Raw genomic sequence first — 20592 nt, forward strand, 5'->3', positions numbered from 1 at the left:
ATCTGGCACACGGTCATTAGAAGAGATGACTGCAGCCTTTCTATGCCTGTTCCATATTAAGAAACAGCTGTGATTTGTCTGAAGCACTACTGAAACTACTTCTAAAATGTGGTCTCAACACACACACACACACACACACACACACACACACACACACACATATATATATACAAAATATCAAATAAAACACAAATAATTAAACTGATTATCAATTAAAAGCAATAGAATCCTATATTGAATGTAAATAACTGTCTATTGAATGTAACCCTAACCTTAACCTTTTCGGGTTTGGATTTAAAGATGATAAAAGGGTAAGATTAAAGTCAAAGCTGGGGTTAGGGTTAGGGTTAAGGTTAAGGTTAAAGTTATGGTTAGGTTAGGGTTAAGGTTAGGGTTGGGGTTAAGGTTAGGGTTAAGGTTAAGCTTGAGGTTAAGGTTAAAACCTGACCATATTTTATTTAAAATTGAATTTATTCCTTGGCTCACTCTGGCTCACTGGTTGGACCCAACCAAACCTATTTGAGAGATGAGGTGTGGTGTACTTGGAAGTCCTAGTAAATTAAAGTAAGGATAAAGGTTTGGATTAAGGGGTTAGGGTTAGGGGGTTAGGGTTAAGTTAAGGCTGGGTTAGAGTTAAGGGGTTAGGGTTAAGGGGTTAGGGTTAAGGGGTTGGGGTTAAGGGGTTGGGGTTAGGGTTAGGGTTAGAGTTATGGTTAGGGTTAAGGTTAGGGTTAGGGTTAATGTTAGGGTTAGGGTTAAGGTTAAGGTTAAGGTTAGGGTTAAGATTAGGATTAAGGTTAAAGTTAGGGTTAAGGTTAGAGTAAGGGGTTAAGGTTAGGGTTAAGTTATGGTTAAAGTTAGGGTTAAGGTTAAGGTTAGGTTTAGGTTTAGGTTTAGGTTAAGGATAGGATTAGGATTAGGATTAGGATTAAGGTTAAGGTTAAGGTTAAGGTTAAGGTTAAAGTTAAGGTTGAGGTTAAGGTTAAGATTAGGATTAAGGTTAAAGTTAGGGTTAAGGTTAGGGTTAGGGTTAGGGTTAAGGATAGGATTAGGATTAAGGTTAAGGTTAAGGTTAAGGTTAAGGTTAAGATTAGGATTAAGGTTAAAGTTAGGGTTAGGATTAAGGTTGGGGTAAGGGTTAAGGTTAAGGTTGGGGTTAAGATAGGGTTAAGGTTAGGGTTGGGGTTAAGAATAAGGTTAGGGTTAAGGTTAAGCATAGAGTTAGAATCAAGGTTAAAGTTATGGTTAGGGTAAGGGTTAAGGTTAAGGTTGGGGTTAGGATAAGGTTAAGGTTGGGGTTAGGATAGGGTTAAGGTTAGGGTTAAGGTTAAAGTTAAGGTTAGGGTAAGGGTTAAGGTTAGGGTTGGGGTTAAGGTGCAGATGTCATTTACATTCATCTTAGAGTTCGTCTGCAGTTAATACACATTCAGTTGAATGTCAGGTGAGCGTCTACCAGACTATAACACAATACTACACACACACACACACACACACACACACACACCCACACACACACACACACTGGACCATCTAGGTAAAGGGTTACCAGTTTTCCATTTAGATAAAATTGATTAATGTACCAGCAGTAAGGTTCTGGCACCAAGGTGGTGGAATGAACCTCGGTGTCCAAACAGCAGGATTACTTCCAACACCAAGTGAAACCCAACTCTCTAGAGATCTCTTAAGAACCCACTAATCTATTAAAGCTGTTATTGCACTTTTATGTCTTGGCCCTCTCCACAGGTTTTTAGTAATTTGGCCATTTCTACACTCAAATTCTAGGAATTGTAAATGGTCCACATTCACTAGCTTTGGATATTCAGAGTAAATGACCAAACACGTTCTAGGTCACTCAGGATAAGATGAAGATGAAGGCCGGTTATTGTAGTGTATTTATGACTGTCGCAGAGGAAAAAAAGAGGATGTAATAGAGATGATAAGAAATGATTTTTATTTAATTTGACACTTAAACAAATAATATCTGCGAGCTCAGGTTGTACACATCACCCAGAGAGAACAGAATTATCATGGAAACACAGGAAAACCTCCTAATAGGAGTAATAACAGCAGTGAGAACCCAGAAATATGAGTGCAGGCCCTAGAGGAGAAACCGGTATGATGCCATGTTCACTTATTGACCAGCTACAGCTTAAGTGAGAACAATAGTGTAAGGTGTTATTAAAAGAAAAAAGCCTTCATCAACAGGAAACACCTCTGTGTAGACCACCTACAGTCGAGCTAATCCTGCCACATGAACATCAATGAATCACAGAACAAAGAGAAACAAGCTGAACAAAGCAGAACAGAATAAGAGCCTGGAAGTGAAAGAGGGGGCAGAGCAAGGACAGACCGTGTCACTGGTAAGACTTTATTAATCCCCAAGGGGAATTTAGAGTGATTCTGTGTCCATGTAGGACAAACACAAAATACACACATGAGTAAGGTAAAAAGAATGATAGTAAAGTTGGTGATGATAGTAAAGTGATGGGATGTGGAGGCAAGGAAGGAAAGCTAATTTTTATAGTTTATTATATATATTAATAAATTTTGTACACTGTGTTCATGTTAAGTGTGTTATTTGTGTGAATTAAATTAAAATAATGATTACAATTTGATTAAAAATGTTATATTAGCATGAAAAATAACCTGAACAAACATAAAAATTAAGCTAAAAAGGGTCGCTACAGGGTAGAGGTGTTTTAACTGAGCTGAAAGCTGCTCAAACAGGAACGTTTTCAGCCTGGAGGTAAAAAGTGTCCAGTGCCAGGGCTTTTGTAATGTTCTAATGCTAATGCTAATTTAACAGAGGCATATCCACTAAATGCTGCTTCTTCATGTTTAGTTTCTATGTTAGGCAGGACTAATTGACTAGTTCCTACAGATGTGCCGGCCCTGCACCATCAAGACATTTGTAGACCAGTAAGTGTACCTGTATAGTCTATTCTGTAACAGACTGGTATCCAGTGTAAGGATTTAAGAACGGGGGTGATGTGTTCCCTTCGTCTAGTCCTGGTGAGAACTTTGGCAGCATCTTCAGGAGTCCAGTTAGGAGACATTTACAGTAATCAATTCTGCTGTTAATGAAGGTGTGGGTGAATTTCTCCAGGTGGGGTTTAGTCAGAAGATCTCTACTCTTGTGGATGTCTTAAGGTGATGAATGCTGATGTGCTACGGGCTCTGACTTGTCTGCTAAAACTGAATCTGTTAGTACAGCAAGGTTTTAGGGCCCTTGAACCCAGATAGGCAGCTAGTCTGTGCCTTTTAATTTCCGTCCCCAAATAAAGTCATCTCTGTATTATTTTTATTTGACTGCAGAAGGTTGCGACTCATCCAGTGAGTGATGTGCCCAAGGCACTTACACAGTGGCTTAAGGCCATAGTCACAGTGACCACAGTTCTGAGTAGATCTGAAGTAGATCTGAGTGCTGAGTATAGCTGTGGAGGAAGAGGAAGCTTGTATAAGGTAAATGAGAGTGGCCTAAGAATTGAACCATGGGGGGAAACCACTGGTCACATTTTCTTCAATGCAGATCTAAACCATTTTAGAACAGTTCCTGAACAGCCAACCCAGTTCTCAAGTCTCTTTACTTATACATACGACATCTGTGAACTGTTGAATTCTGTTTTTTCTGGTGCAGAATGATGTCATACATCTTTATTAGACACACACAATAATTTCATCCCAAATGTTTCTGGAATCAACACAGGGGTGATGGACTACAGCTGGTAGCATCACTGTGCCTCATAAAAAAGGGTCTGATTGACAGCACTCTTGGGATTGACCAACACATTGTACACTGGGAAAGTCCAAAGAGCTCAGAGCAGATCTGAGAGGGATGATGTAAGTGGTCAGTGGGTGCTGCCACCTACCAGCAGAGGGCAGCAGCAGCGAGGCACTGTTACCCAAGGGAACTCCAATTCCCAGAACCCCAAGGGGGTAATCAGTGGCAAACAGACACACCTGGTGGTCCCAGCATTTAAGACTAAGGCAAATTGCCTGTCCCTTTCCCACCTTTGTAGAAGGGAGACAGACAAGACAAGACAAGACAAGACAAGACAAGACAAGAGGGTTCAGAACGAAAAGAGCTGAAATGCAAACCAAACAAAAGGGAGGAGGGGGGAATCTCAGCTCAGAACCCAGTAAAGGAGTCGAGAAGCTGGACTAACAGTAGACTAAGGTTATTGTACAGTTTATTGTACAGTATGGCTTATTTTCATTGTTTAAAAGCTGTACCAATGCTCAGCTCCCTATTCTGGGAGAACTATCCTCCACAGGTTTTCCTCTCAGGAGATTGTTCTGGAGCTGATTCTTAACAGCTGCAGATTTCAAGATCAGGTTGCAAGTGTAAGCACTTCATGGTTTTGGCCACTAGATGCCATGAACCCTTCAGAAATGCAGTTAAGAGGAAAGCTTTGGTTTGCCATCACTAAAAGCATTGACTAAACCAAAACCTGCAACAGTGCAAGACCAGAAACTCTGCCCACACATGGGTGTAGGACCACAAGTGACAACCAGGAACCCCTGGGGAGGATAACAAGAGGGTATGGCTACAGACTAGGTATAGGTAGGAACACTAATGGCTGGGTGGAGACAAGGACCGAACACCAACAGAGCCATGAGCTGCTTCTACATAAATGAGAAGAATAGCCACCCCATAGTTGTACATTTCATGTTTAGATTTGGCTGGAAAAAATCTTAAATGGTCCAATCTTTTGTTCTCTATGCTATGGGGGTAGATGGCAGGCCCACAACTTGTACCTTAGCCACCGCAACTGAGCTGCTGAGGCATTTGAAGACCATTTGAGAGAAGCGGTCATTCACTTCCATTCACTTTGGGGTGTCTCCAACCAATGATATCTTGGGTTGATACTTTCATGCTCATACAGCTCACTTTGAACACATTTCTTAAATAAAGATAATTATATATTTACTTCACACACACCTTCAAAAAGTGAGGAGAATCTAAACTATACATTGGGCACATTTTTGTGCCTCTTGTCACTGAATGCAATCAGATTCTTACAGCAATGCTCCTCCAAAATCTAGTAGAAAGTCTTCTTCTCTGGACAGTAGAGACAGTTACTCCAACAGAAGCAGGATCAGCTCTTTTTAATAGCCTTGATTTCAGAAGAAACAATGAATGAGCAGGTGTCCCAATACTTTGGCCAGATGTATATAATAAGAGCCTGTTGGAGAAATTCCTAGTGACCTTTATATACATTCAATTTGGTTGACTTGTACAGGCTGGCAAAGACTTGTGCCTCCCCTGGGATCTACCTAAACCATGCTTAACCCTTAAGGGACATGGAAAAGATTGGGCACCCCTGCTCAGAATGTCTCTGGAACGGATCTCTAAAACATTTAAAATTGTACCTTAAAAGAAGGAGGAAGTAGCATTAAGTTTTAGTTATTTACCAAGATCTCAAACCTTAATTAGCTTGTTTGGGCCATGGCTTGTTGGGTCATAGTTGGGAAAGGTGAAGCAAATTTCAAAGCTTTATTTGAAGCTTTATTTTTTTTATCCTCAAACCTCGCCCCAACAATCAGCAGCCATGGGCTCCTCTAAGCAGCTGCTGAACACTCTGAACATTGGCATATCTGATGCTTCACAGAGCAGGAGGAGAGTAAAGGAAGATAGCAGAGGTTCTCAGGAGTTCCTAATGGAGTTAAGAAATGATCGTTAACAGGAACTGTGGAGGACAGGCTGAGGTCTGGAAGTCTGAGAGAACTGCTGATAACATTAAGTCAGAACCCTGGTTTGCCTGAAAATGACCTTCAGGAAGATTGGAGACCAATGACCTTTTGTTGAAGCTTCACATCAGAAGTACATATCTGATTAGCCTGTGTCAAAAACCAAAGCTGTTGTGCATGTATATGGAGGATCTCTTAATAAATACTCTGGAGGTCTTGGTTGCTCTCCCATTTCTAAGAGTTTTTAACATTTCAGGAAAGGGTTTTAAACTTGGCAAAACCAGCTGGACGTGGTCAGGCCAGGTCTTGAGGTCTCAAGTTCAGTATGGCTTTGGGCTTCATGGGTTTCATATCTGTGCAGACCTTTAGTCGGCTCGGGACTAAAGGTCTTGGGTACTGGCCTGTTCTGGGGGTCCGTTTCATTCCCTTGATCTGCAGCTGGTTGAGGTTTCAGAGTTGCTGGTGTTGGCTGGGTTTGGGATTCCGTATCAGAGCCGTGCAGATTTGTGTTTCTGTCTAAAGTTCTACGATCAATTTCCTCGATTGCTTGCTGCACCCATCGAAGACTAGCATCTACACAGACATGGATGTTCTTGGTGGAAAATCTGCAATGAGGAGAACGTTTGGGTCTGTTATTAAACCTGACTTACAAAATATGTTGAGTAACTAAAACAACAATGAATCCAAATTCAGATTCAATTTTAGTTTAACTTCCAGTGAGGCCCTAATAATAATGAGTAATACAATTATTTTGAATGATTCATTATTAATTGCTGTAGTTGCATGATGTGAAGACCTACACAACTCCAACTTTTGGACAGTCAGTTTTTGTTATTGAGTACTTCATGATGGCGGTTACAGGAATTTTCCTTTTAAAGAAACCAATGCAGCATTCTGGAGGGGGGAAAATACACCAATATTAAAAATGAGCTGTAATGAAATTACATTGGATCCAATTAAATACTCAAATACATACTAAACAGGTGTTACTGTGAAATAAACCGATAGATATTCAGGATGTAATGGTTACGGCATTTAGCCAACTCTCTTATCCAGAGTGACTTACAAGCTTACTGATATTACAGAAGTGGGCTAATGTAGAGTTAGGTGTCTTGTCTAAGGACTCCTATTGGTGTAGTGCAGCATAGACACCCAGACCAGGAATCAAACCCAGGTCTCCCACATGGTGTGGCAGAAAGTGGTGTTATCTATTGCACCATAGCAACCTTGGTTTGGTTTTAATCACAGTTTAGGAGTTAAGAGCTAAAATGAATCTTCTTTCCCAAGTATTTTCTGATCAGATTTGGAAATTTGTGAGTTTTGAATCAATTGCATGTAAACAAATGTAGAGTTTTGAAGTCTGTAGACCAGCTGCAGATTTTACAGGTTCAGAATAAACCGGGTTCTGTTGCTTTAAGCTCTCTGAAGAGCTGGGAGCTCAGCATGTTTGTAGTTTTGTGGTTGAGTGTCAGACACCGGTCCTGGCAGCCTTTTGAAGGCCCTAAACCAAATGTTTTTATCAGGGGACTACCCCTCAAACAGCTGCCTGGGCATATTACATTTCTTAGCTGTCACACACAAACCTCATATCTCCAAAACAGCAGCTTTACTCCAACAAAGGCAGGATAAACTCTTTAATATCCAATAAATGAGCAGGTGTCCCAAAACATACATACAGAACTTCAACCTACCTTGACCCTCCACACAGGACTGGAGGTAGAAGATGACCAGCAGGCCTAGGAGGACCGAACGACAGCAGATGCTCATGGCTGTTTCTTCTGCTGCAGGAGATGATCTGTAGTTAAGCACAGTAGATCCTGCGATCAGCCTTATTAGCAGATCAGGAGAAGGTGAACACTCGACTGGTCAAGAAGGAAAGAAAGAGAACCTGCTCTCTTCAGGAAATGACTCTGTGGTTTTTACCGGACATGAAGCAAAGTCTGCACAGACCTGCAGAGCCATTCCAGAGACCTGGGTGAGGTCTGGGTATCTGTAAACCCTTTACCTTCATAATGAGCAAAAATACTGCTGTGCTGATCATTCCATTCTTATACTGAGCCATAAATCAGAGCTGGAAACTGGTAAACCACAAAGATGTGAGAGAGACGGGTGTATAAAGTAGAGGAAGTAGCTTCTATTCTGGTTATATATATATATATAATATGTGGAGTTTTACTCAAAGGGCTCATTTTATGTCCTTCATGCTGCCTGCTGTTACAACTCAGTGAGAATAAATGTACACTGTGTACATTGATCATGCTGGTCAACCAGTTGGGTCATGCTAGCCATGCTGGTTGACCACCATGGTCATTCTGGTCATGCTAGTTAACGAGCTTGGTCTTGCTTGGACTGCTGGTCAACCAGTGTGGTCAAGCTTGATCATACTAATTGGTTTTTGGCTTGGCCATGCCAGTTCCAGCTAAACCATCAACTTCAAACAAAAACATCATCGAGTCAACCAGCTCGATCAGCTTGAGCTGGCCAGGCAGGATATTTCAGTAGGGTAGTTAGGGGTCACTCTTTTAGAAAATGTAAAATTATGACCCATGCAGAAACACACAAGAAATCAAAGGGCAAATGCTTTCCATGGTCCTGTGTACGTACATTCACCAAGCACCTTTTATTCACAACACCTGTACACCCACCAATTCATGCAATTATCTAATCAAACAATCATGTGTCCACAGTAGCTCGTATAACCACAGTAGCTTCTGTAATCACTCTGTACCGTTTTGGAGAGCAAAAAAGCAACTCTGAACACCTCCGATCATAAGGATGAGCTACAGCAGCGAAAGACCAGTGTCCACTTCTGTCAGCCAAGAACAGAAAGCTGAGGCTGCCATGGTTCAACACAGGCTCACCAACACTGGACAATTGAAGCCTGGTCTGGTGAATCTAGATTTCTTAGAAGTGGTATGGGGAAATAGTTCTTGGCTAACTTTGGGCCGTTAACACCAGTCATCACCTAAAGGCCACAGGCTTTAATTGAGTAATGTTGCTGACCATCTGCATCCCTTCATGACCGCAGTTTACCATTGTCCAGCATGGTGATGCACCTCGGAGCAGTTCAGTGAGTTCAGTGTGCAGTGCTGGATCTTCAGTCACTGGATCTGAAACCAGTCGAACACCTTTGGGATGTGATGGATTTAGAGATTTAGAGCATGAAGGTTCTCTTGAAAAAACTATAGGAATTCTGTGTGTAAAATAATGTCAACATGGACCTAAACTCAAAGTAAACATCTTGTGAAATCCATCCCACTAAGAATTCAACTAAGAGTCAACTAGAGGCCTTCCCCAGTATTACAACACTAGTAGTCTTCCTAATAAATTGCTTAGTGAATGTATACATTACTGTATACAAAAGAACAGAGATCTGCAAAACCTTGTTTCCTTATACACTAATTGGATGGCAGTATTTAGACACCTTCCTCTAAAATCAAAGGTATAAAAGAGTTGATCTTGCTTATGTTGGGGTATCTGTCTCTATCCAGATGCACATCTACTTATCTTGACACTCCACACAGGACTGAAAGTAGAAAATGACCAGCAGGCCCAGAAGGAGAACACAACAGCAGACGCTCCTGTCTGAGACTTCAGCTGCAGAAGATGATGATGATTTCAATTGCTGTTAGTCTCAGCAGATGATGTGACGTATACAAAGAAACAAAAAAAGAACAAGCTTCTGCTTCTACAGGAAATGTGTCTGTAGTCACCACCTGAAGGAAAGTGAACTGTGTACAAATGTCCAGCATGAGTCAATACAGAAAAGCATAGTGTTTTAAATGACAAAGCTTACCCTGTGGACACTGTGTTGAAAAAAAGGGTAATTTGGTACAGAAAACAATTAAATAACAAAAGACAGACAGTATTACAAATTGCTGACTGGCTCAGAGCCACTGTGTAACACTAAACACAGGAAGTAGACTGCAATTCTATAAAAAAAAACATTAGCTTTGGAGGCATCATGGGGCCACCAAATAAATGCTGGTGGTCTTTACGCAGGTACAATTTCAATCTTCTGCTTTTAGATCAGGACAGGATATTCCATGATAAAATTGAACCTGAGCTGGTAAGAAGTAAGAGGTAAGGCTTGGTTGGTGTTTAAACAAATGCTGGTGCATTTCATGCTTAGTGTGGGTGTTTTCAATAAGCCCTGATTTTGCTGCAAAAGACAACTAAAATAATATTGTACCCAAGAATGGATCAAAATACATCTGAAGAGCTGTGCATGATTAATTAGCATCTACAGGAAGTGTGGTTAAGGTTTTACCAGGAAAGACCAAGACCAATACAATTACTTTGTTATTTTAATAGCAGTAAATAATGCACAAAAATTAAGTTAACATTGTTAGCTATTTTATTAGCAATGTTGGTCATTCCAAATAGCTTACAGAAGTTCATCTGTCAACTGTGCATGTAAATATACAAAGTCTAATATATGTGTGGTTACAGTTTTAAATGCAAGTTAAACATTTACAGTGTTACCAGCCTTAATTAAAATGTGCTGTTAATTGCAGATTAATAAAAGATAAGATCAGATGCCGATTTGGTGACACCCTCCACATCTCACCTCTGTTCTTTTCCATCTTTCTTTCGCCTTACTCTCCATTGTCTTTACTAAAACACAAAGAATTGACTTTGACCTCTTTAACACATACAGGAAGGTAGATGTAAAACATGGTGGAACCTAAACATGATATAGATAGACCTAGAACCTGGTAGCAGACGGAGAGATTATGGGTTTGGATTTTAAATTTGGCAGAACCAGTTGGGCTCATCTGTGTTTGATCTAGAGGTCTCTGGTACAGGCTGGGTTTGGGCTTCAGTTTTGCGTCCGTGTGTATCTGTTGTTTTTTCAGGACTGGTGGTCTTTGTTACAGGCTGGGTTTGGGCTACAGTTTCTTCTCCACGTGTATCTGTAGTTTTATCAGGTCTGGAGGTCTCCGGTACAGGCGGAGTTTTGCTTTTAACTTCATGCCTGTGCAGTTCATGGGTACCTTCCAAAATTCGACGATCAATGATCTGCATGGCCCGCAGCACCCACTTTGAACCAGGGTTAACACAAATATGTTGTGACCTCTTGGTGATAAAACTACAATAAAGAAAACATTTATATTAGTGTCTAACTGATTTACACACAGGCTAGAAAATCAGAAGACCTACAATATTAATAAAAGGAAGAGGGGTGAAAACTTACATCACTCCAGCTTTTGAACAGACTGGGCTTGTTTCTTTATATGAAACTATTTTATTTACAGGGATTGCGCTTTCCATGAAACTGCAACAGCACTCAGGAGGGATCCATCCCTCTGTGTGAAAATGACAAAAACCTATTCAAAAACCTTTCTTCTTAGTATCACTAAAAAAACTATAATATAAAGAGCAATAATAACAAATTGCAAATAAACATGTAATTAATTAGACATGGTGGGCTTACTGATTTCCTCCACACAGGACTGAAGGTAGAGGATGACCAGCAGATCCAAGAGAAGAGAACCACACCAGAATCTCATGACCGTGTCTTCAGCTGCAGGAGATGATAATGATCTGAACTCTACTGCAGAAAGTTCAGTTCTATAGAGCAAGAGAATAAAAGCCCTTTTACAGGAAGTGCCTCTGTGGTTTTATCAACTGTGGTGCTGGACAACATAGGTGCCACAACATAGGTCTTTAGAAAACAGAACAAAGCTAAATGCAAAATGCCAAATAAATTATCATCATCAGTAAATAAAGATAAATATCTACTTCCTACTTTAATTTCCCCAAAAAAGTTATGCATATCTTAATTCTCTTACAGTTTTGGTTGGAAACTAAATAGTTAAAAAGTGATATTGTTACTTTATTCTCTGTGGGACTTTATTCTCTGTGGTGTGTGGGTAGATTCATTGACATACATTTAAATGTACACTCTGCATTGGCCCCATGACCCATTGCTGCTATACATCAACTCATCAAATTTGCCATATTGGTCCAAGCAAGACTGGCCTGTAAACAAGCATAGATGGTTGAGTAGCACATTAATGTTTATAGTTCTCAACAGATTTTATGAGATGTTGTTTAAAAGATGTTTTTATAGATTTATTAATCTCCATGGAGAACAAAGAATGCAGTTATTTCTAATCTTAATAGAGAGCAGTGTGTCTCAGCTTATGCTAATGTGGTGTAAAATGGTTCATTGTCATAGGAAATTGTAAAACTCATGTTTGTTAAGCATGGGTTTGGATTTTTCCCTTGGTTAATACGTGTGGAAACATCCACATAGTATGTACAGGAAATGTGTAGAGCTGTCTAGTAGAAATGGCCTTTTCTGTCTATGTCCCCATTATTTTAGGTTGTCCTGTCAAAACACATTATTTACTTTAAAATATTGAATCTTTGAAATCTTTGAAATAGTGCATCTTTAATTTCTAATAATTGATCATTGAGAAGAATGTCACAAAATCAGCAAATATGCATTGGATAGTGATACACTGGCAGTCAGCCTGCTTTCTATGTTTTAAATAGCAGTGATACAAAGGATAAGATACTCCAAGACAGAAAATTACAGATAAAGACAATTATTAGAATGAGATAAACACCTTTATTGATCCTCAGAGGAAAATTCAGTTGTTACAGAGGTATAACATATTTACATGATATGGTAATTATAATTAAAATATAGTGGAATGTAGTTTTACTACAACAATATATAGTATAGTACAGCAATAAACGTGCCCTGTGCCGTCCAATCATGAACTGTTCCCACACTTGACGTCACCTGAATACTAACAACCCTCACCTGTGTCTATGTCTCTGTTTAGTATTTAAACCTTTTACATTTTTTTTTACATTTTTTTAAACCTTTTTTCATAATTTGAAATTATGGTATAGGGGATAGGGAGCTTTAAGCTATAAAAGTACCATTTGAGGAGTGGCGTCATTGGCTGGAAGAGGCTTCACATCCCTTTTTGGTCTTGACGGATGATAAGAACCTGGAATACTTGCGTCCGGCTCGATGGCCTTTGTCTTTTTTTTTATTGTTATCAGGTCACAGTTCACATACAGGCTGGGTTCATGTAACACCAAGGCCGATGCTCTGTTCCGTGTGTTCCCTTGCCTTGATTTTTCCTACAAAATACAAGCTGTGCTGCCTCTGTTGTTGTAGCTCCTGTATGATGGGAGATAGACAAGGAGATTAATAATTTGCTGCCCAACATCAATGTCCCTGAGCAGTGTAGAGACTAATTACCTGGGTCCATTCGTCTTTGACATCAGGTCACCCCGGTGAGACCCGTACTCACCAGTTACTGTGCAGTACATACTGGTGGAATTCTATGTCGGCAGATGTACACAGGTTTGTGTCATCTTGTACCACTTGCTCTCAGTGTTCTCAAGACTCCCAAGACACTTGCTGCTGGTAAGCTCATTACCCTACCTGTCCCACTTCATCCATGGTCCTATCTAACTATTGACTTTGTCACCAATCTTCCAGACTCTAATGGTTACACAACCATACTTACTATAACTCATCCTTTTTCTTGTGATATTAGATTAGAAGTATTTTACATAGGTTTTTCCTTTTTACGCTGTCCATGAGGATATAGTGTCCGATCGAGGGCCATAATTTACTTCCAGGGTGTGGTAATTCTTTGAAAGATTAGGGTCACAGGGTTAGTCTTGTGTCAGGGTCCCATCCTTGGTCTAATGACCAGTGTGAGAGGATGAACCTGGAGTTGAGGAAATTCCATAGCAATCAGGCAGACAGGTAATCGAAGGGAAGCGGGAAAATTGCTTCATTGGGCCCTGTTACATGCATGTGAGCATGTTGTGTTTTTTTGTTTTTATTGCATTCTCGTTCCCCAAGGTGTGATTGATTGTTTTTAGTGGTTGGCTGATTCCCTTCCAGTCCGGCCTATAGTGTTCTTTGTACTGGGTCGGATGAGGAAGGTCTTACAAGTGAAAAGCATGTGGGTCTCGTTTTTTTGGGAGATCCTTTTGCCTTTAGTTCCATTGTTTCCTCGAGTTTAAAGAGGCAGCCAGCGTTCTCCCCTGGCATTCCTTGTTTGTTTCCCGCCTTTATTTCACTAAAACCACCCCTTTTAGGTTTCATTTGTTGGCCGCATTCACAACTGCCTCTTTGGGGAACGTGGAACTTTGCGACGTGGCAGCCTGGGTTCGAGTCCCGGGTTGATTTATTTCTCATTTCCGTTTTGCCTGCCCTATGATTAAGGACTCTGCACTTGGGGCCTCACTCAGTAGCGCACCAGTGAGAGCAAGCTTTCTGACACTGGGCAGCACATTTCTCTCTAGAATCCCTTAATAGTCTTGAGATTTCATTGTACCCTGCACAGATTCAAGAAACCCTGTGCCAGATGCAGCAAAGCAGCCCCAGAACATAACAGAGCCTCCTCCATGTTTCATAGTAGAGACAGTGTTCTTTTCTTGATATCCCATAGACCATTATATTTCTAAATATTATGTGCTACTGTAGTCACAGGAACATCAAGCTGTTTGGAGACGGTCTTATAACCTTTAGCTTTAATATGCTTGTCTATAATTGTCTTTCTAATCTCCTGAGACAACTCTTTCCTTCGCTTCCTCTGGTCCATGTTGAGTGTGGTACACACCATGTCACCAAACAGCACAGTGACTACCTGTAGCCTTATATATAGGCCCACTGACTGATTACAAGATTGTAGACACCTGTGATGCTAATTAGTGGACACACCTTGAGTTAAGATGTCCCTTTGGTCACATTATTTTCAGGGGTACCTTTACTTTTGTCCAGGCCTATATAGCTCTTAATGTAACAATGAAATTGACAAATACAACCAAAAACTATTTATTTGAGAAAAGTAATTAAGCTGTACTGCCCCAGCTTCAATAATAATAAAATTACAAATAAACATGTAATTCAATTAAAAAAAACAAGAATCATTCCCACAAGGCAGCAAAAAAGAGCCAAAAACCCAAGGATGAACGTCCACTTACTGTTCCTCTCCACACAAGACTGAAGGTAGAGGGTGACCAGCAGATCCAGGAGGAGAGAACCAAACCAGAATCTCATGACTGTGTCTTCAGTTGCAGATGATGATGATGATGATGTGAAATCTACTTCAGAGAGTTCAGGAAGTGCCTCTGTGGTTTCACGAACTGTGATGCTGATTGTGCCACAACATACAGAATGTCTTTAGAAGACTGAATGAGGCCAAATACAAAAAAAGTCATGAAGAAAGAGTAACAAAGTTAGGGTAACAAATGTGTTTAGAAAATGTTTTACTCCCATGACTATCTGTTGATTTTTCAGGTCTGGAGCTCTTCGGTACAGGCTGGGGTTGGACTTCAGGTTCTACTCTGTGTGTATCAGGAGTTTTGTCAGGTCTGAAGGGATCTGGTACAGATTGTAAAGAAATGACATGGCCAGCATCAGAAGAGTTAAAGAAGGGTTATCAGAAACACTAACAGACCTCCTGGCTTTAAACCTACAGTAAAGGAAAGATTTATATTAGAGTCTATCACTGTGCGCCGAGACATTAATGTAATTGTATTACTGAATATCTGTTTACAGAGCACAGTCACTCAGTTGTACTGGATAGTCAGATGTCTTCTTGGTATGACAATATGATAAGATAAGATAGTCCTTTATTAGTCCCGCAGTGGGGAAATTCTCAAGTGCACTGTGCACTGCACTGTCAGCTGCTTAATATTAATGTGCCTTATGTCCTGCACGTTACACTTTACCTGCTTTGTTATATTCTAATTATTCCTTCCTTCTGTTTATGTATTTGTGATGAGACGAAGTGCAGGACGTCCAGCACACCTGCACTCAATCCAATTTATCGCACCACACACCCTTCTTTTGCAGTGCCACGTCCATAATCAACGACAAACAGATTTTAAAGGCTCAGGTTGTATCATATCTTTGAATTTTGAATGTTCAGCATATTCACACTGGATTCACTTCTCCTGGGTTCAGTCGAACTGTTTTAATCATAGAAAAGTATTAATTATTAAATTATTTTAAAAATGGAAAATGTTTTACGACACATCAAAAAGGGAACTCTTTCCTGAAACACCATTTACACACACCTACAGGTCTTTTTAAAGTCTGAGGACAAAGTTGGAGCCTGCATCTGCTTTCTTCTAGGTAACAATCTGTATGTATATTAGAATAATTCTCATAGCAGTTGATGAAATTGCCTGCAGGGGGCGCTAGACGCAGCAGTAAATTCAGCAGGACTAGGCAGTTAAAATGTAAACTAAAAAGTGTGCTGAGAGTGTGTGAAAGCTGTGGCTGGTGTGAAAGAAGTTCTGTAATCTGATTGTAAGTTATCTTCAGGAAGATCAGTTTAACTCTTTAATCTAAAGAACCACACTGACAAAGAACCTCCCATGTGCATCCTGTCCCCAATGAGCCGCTCAACTCCACCTGCTATTATTTACAATGTTCAAGTGTGTTTAGAAAATGTTGATGATAAAAGTCAAGAACTCTGTGGGGTAAGAGCTGATGATCAGAGGAAAAACTTGAGAGAAAATATGGTCTTTTCTAGAATTACTTTCATGTGGTTTCAACTTGTTATCAAATGGTTATCTTAATCCTTTGTCTCACCTTTTGTTACCCTTCGTCTGCCGGCCTAAAGTGGTCACTCTTTCTCTTTGTATACCATCAACCCCCCCTCAACTTCACCCACCTCCTACCCCTCTTTAAAGTGATAACTATCACCCCCTATTGTTGATACTCCAAGTGACCTATCCTTCATCCCCCTCCTACCCCTCCTTAAACTCCTCTTCATCAACCTTTCTCCTCCCACAATTTCCAATGTATATAAGGCCCTCTCAAAATACCCCTAATCAGACTGGGTTGACCGTGACCGATCGAGTTGTACATCTCTGTGTGTACCAATAAACTCATCAACACTGAAGATCCAGTCTCCTGACTCCTGAATCTGTCTCCTGGACGCCGGATTTCTAACAATTTGGTGCCGTGACCCGGATGGCCTACTGAAACCTTCTTGGTGAGTAAACGCCATTTCGAATCGAAGAGAAATTCTGGTTTCCTAAGACAGAGGAGTCAGTAATTGTTAGCCTCTCTGAAAGAAGAGAAGTTTTGTTGTTTGTCACTGATAGAAACCTAGTGTTTTGTGGCTGTTATCCTCTCTGTTTTTGAGGGAAGTTTGGTTGTTTGTCACTGATAGAAACCTAGTGTTTTGTGGCTGTTATCCTCTCTGTTTTTGAGGGAAGTTTGGTTGTTTGTCACTGATAGAAACCTAGTGTTTTGTGGCTGTTATCCTCTCTGTTTTTGAGGGAAGTTTGGTTGTTTGTCACTGATAGAAACCTAGTGTTTTGTGGCTGTTATCCTCTCTGTTTATGAGGGAAGTTTTGTTGTTTGTCACTGATAGAAACCTAGTGTTTTGTGGCTGTTATCCTCTCTAAAGGAGAGAAGTTTGTTTTGTTACTGTTAAACGTAACGTTTGTAACCAGAATCCTCTCTGAACAGAGAGAGGTTTGTTTGTTACTGATGAGTTGTGTTCTTCTGTAGTTTAGTTAATAAGAAGAAAACTTGGTTTTGTTCTCCTGTTTTCTCACCATGTCCAGAAAAGGCCAACATACTCAGAATCTTGGTAAAGACTCATGGAAGCCTCTTAACTATAAAAGCAGCACCTTAGTTAAGGGAGGGACTGAAATGCCTCAGTGGACTGATTCTGATTTTGAAAAGGTAATCAATGGCATAGTGAAGAAACATATTAATGAGCAAAAGATAACTCAGTACTTTTCATCCGAAGGTTTCTCTGCTGATAGAGAATGGACTTTTGCTGAGTGTAAGGTAGCTTTAGGTTATGGCCTTAAGCATGACTCAGTGAAGAAGTGTCTTTTTCTAATTAAGCAATATTGGAAATGCAAGTTAAAGTCTATGGAAGATGAGTTAAGGGAAGCTCAGGGAAAGATCTTAGAACTAATTAGTGAATGCAGACGGCATAAAACAGCCACCATAAATGCCAAAAGAATATGTAAGACACTTCAGCAAAACCTGACAGAAGTTGAACAGCAGCATGCTAGTTGTAAAACTAAATCAAGGTGCCAGTGTCCTTCTGTTGCCCCTCCAGCAGGTCAGCCATGTTACACAGAGGATGGAGATTCTCAAGTAACAGTAAGGCTGTATCCTGAATTATCTGTAAACGACAAAGGCAATGAGACTGTTCATTCTGATGGATCAGAATCTTCATCTTCTGACGAGGGTTCTGAACATGCTAGTGCAAGGTGAGTTCAGATGAGACCTGTAACCATTGTATCTTCTGAGGTACTTAATCATGCAAAATGCAGAGGTACTGAAACCAGAGTAGAAATTGGTCATGTTCCTTTAGATGCAGATACTTCGGAAAAGTTGTCCAAGGAGTTTAAGCATCCAAGGAAAATGGGGCTTGATTTCATTGACCTCATGCATAAGAAAAGAAATCTCTACTCTCTGCACCCCAATGATGCTGTAGCTATAGCAAGCCAGGTACTTAACGTTGCAGACAGTGGACAGCTTGCTAAAAAGGTGTTAAATGCTATGGGTAACAATGGCCAGAACCTTGAAGGGGGATGGAAAGCTTTCAATGATTGGATTAGCTGTCAATGCCATAAAACAACTGACTGGACACAGATAACCAAATGTAGACAAAGAAAGGGAGAGTCTGCAGCAGACTTCTGTGAGAGGTTTGAAAGAGTCTTTTTGCGTCACTCAGGTATTCATCAATACAATGGTGATAACATTGACAGTACAACTGATGGTCCCCATTTTGAACAGCTGGTTGAGTCACTACGGACAGATCTAAAACAAGCTCTGGTGACTGCTGTTCCAAATTGGCGGCAAACTAAGTGGAGTGACCTTAAGAATGAACTTGACCGATTGGACATTGATCTAGAACCATGCCATGTTCCAGCATCAATCCATGTCCTCAAAGAGACTAGCTCTAACTCAGATGCAAGCAAGAGGTTCTCTAATCAGAAGAAACAATGTCATTACTGTCATCAAATTGGTCACTTTTCTAGAGTAGGCCCCAAAAGTGGGCAGATAGCCACAATATGGGTGCAAGGTTGAGAGACAACCTAGTGGGAAATTCTTCGGGGGGGTTTTCACAGGGAAGCCCAGCAGGGATTTCACAAGAGCAATTGTCTTTGACGTTAAGGACCTTGCAGGGAGTCACAGAGCAGTTGTTTCTGATATTCAATGGAATACAGAGAGTCATAGGGACATCAACAGTTCCTCCTGCTGTGGTTTAAACTAAACTGTCCACAGAATTGAACTCACCATACTTACTGTAGCATGTTAATGACACCCAAGTAGTGTGAATGAGAAAATGCATATCAAATGCATAAATGCACTTTTTTTTATTCTTTTTTACTGTTTTTTATGTAAGCAAGGGACATAAGGTCCTGATGCAGTTCAGTTGTGTTGTGCTGGTGTACATATTCTGGACAATGTTACCCAGGGTTCTAGAGGAATTGTGCCTTGTAGAGAAGCTGCAGTTATCGCGATGTCACTGCCAAACACAGTGCACTAATTGCCAAGCTTTCTTAGGCCTTGTAAGTAATGCTACATTTTTAAAAACCACTATACGATCTGCTTAAAGATAACCCTGGGCAACATGGCCCTATTTTAGATTTAGAGTGAACACTAGAGTGAACCACTGATCTGTGGAATAATAGATATTGCTAAATAATGGTGTGAAAATTTCTCCAGATGATGTGACACTAGCATCACACTACCTGGTTACACTAGTGTTGCAGAAATGTTTTCACAACTAACAAGATTAGTTGGCCAAAACTGTGCTACTTGCTGAAAGGTCAATGGATCTTGGTGAGAAAACAGTGACGAACAGTCCTTAGAACTTAGATGGGGTGGCCCATTTCAGGTTATGCTAATCACTGATTCAGCAGTGAAATGTAAAGGAAACAGTTATTCATGTTTCTCACTGCAAGGTTGTATCTGCTCATCAGAACGAAATAATAGGGTCAGTAAAGAGAAGAGGTGGGTAATGCACAGAGCCTCAGGGAAGAACTATGGTTTTTATGCCATAGGGGCCAACCCTTTGGTGAAGACTTTCAACACACTATGCATTACCATAGCAGCCTCCTCTGAGGGACAGATAGTGGGGATGAGCAGGTATACTAATGCTGAAAAATTCCCAACAACAATGAACAGTTTACTGCGCAATGTTACTTCTGTGTTACAGATCAGTTGGAGCCAGACAGTGCTCCTGTTCATTGAGAATGGCAAGAATAGTTTACACATTGCACCCAAGCTTCAGACTCGAAGAACCAGCTGACCACTGGACTACTTGGATGAACTACCATCGACTGATGTTCACAAACATAACTTGGACACACACTGTGACTGCTCACAGACACAGAAGAAAACTCTCTATGGTATTTTTCAGGAAGTTGCAGCCATGGACAACTTCAATGTGACATTCTTTAGCATAATAATATAGAAATAGGCACTGCCCTGTTTTTGTATAGTTATTGCCTTTTACATTGTTTATTTTGTTTGTTTTTGTTTTTGACTTCTTATTGTACATTTGTATTGTACTTAGTAGTCTTAATATTGTTTTGTGATTCTCCATGAGGGAGAATCAAAGGGGGAATTGAGAGACAATATGGTCTTTTCTAGCATTACTTTCATGTGGTTTCAACTTGTTATCAAATGGTTATCTTAATCCTTTGTCTCACCTTTTGTTACACTTCGTCTGCCGGCCTAAAGTGGTCACTCTTTCTCTTTGTATACCATCAACCCCCCCTCAACTTCACCCACCTCCTACCCCTCTTTAAAGTGATAACTATCACCCCCTATTGTTGATACTCCAAGTGACCTATCCTTCATCCCCCTCCTACCCCTCCTTAAACTCCTCTTCATCAACCTTTCTCCTCCCACAATTTCCA

The 20592-nt window shown here is 40.4% G+C and overlaps 2 long non-coding RNA genes across 2 annotated transcripts; both read right to left on the minus strand.

The window, feature by feature from the left end:
- Positions 1-5123: 5123 nt before the first annotated feature.
- LOC140561881 (uncharacterized) lies at positions 5124-7514 on the minus strand. The gene is made up of 3 exons (XR_011980106.1): positions 7383-7514; positions 6492-6585; positions 5124-6296 (listed from the first exon to the last, which is right to left on the minus strand). It is a non-coding gene; the product is annotated as an uncharacterized lncRNA (long non-coding RNA).
- Positions 7515-10072: 2558 nt separating this feature from the next.
- On the minus strand, positions 10073-11214 carry LOC140561885 (uncharacterized). The gene is made up of 3 exons (XR_011980108.1): positions 11129-11214; positions 10889-11000; positions 10073-10783 (listed from the first exon to the last, which is right to left on the minus strand). It is a non-coding gene; the product is annotated as an uncharacterized lncRNA (long non-coding RNA).
- Between the last annotated feature and the right edge of the window lie 9378 nt (positions 11215-20592).

The sequence above is a fragment of the Salminus brasiliensis genome, chromosome 9, assembly GCF_030463535.1.
Source record: "Salminus brasiliensis chromosome 9, fSalBra1.hap2, whole genome shotgun sequence".
Taxonomy (NCBI): domain Eukaryota; kingdom Metazoa; phylum Chordata; class Actinopteri; order Characiformes; family Bryconidae; genus Salminus; species Salminus brasiliensis.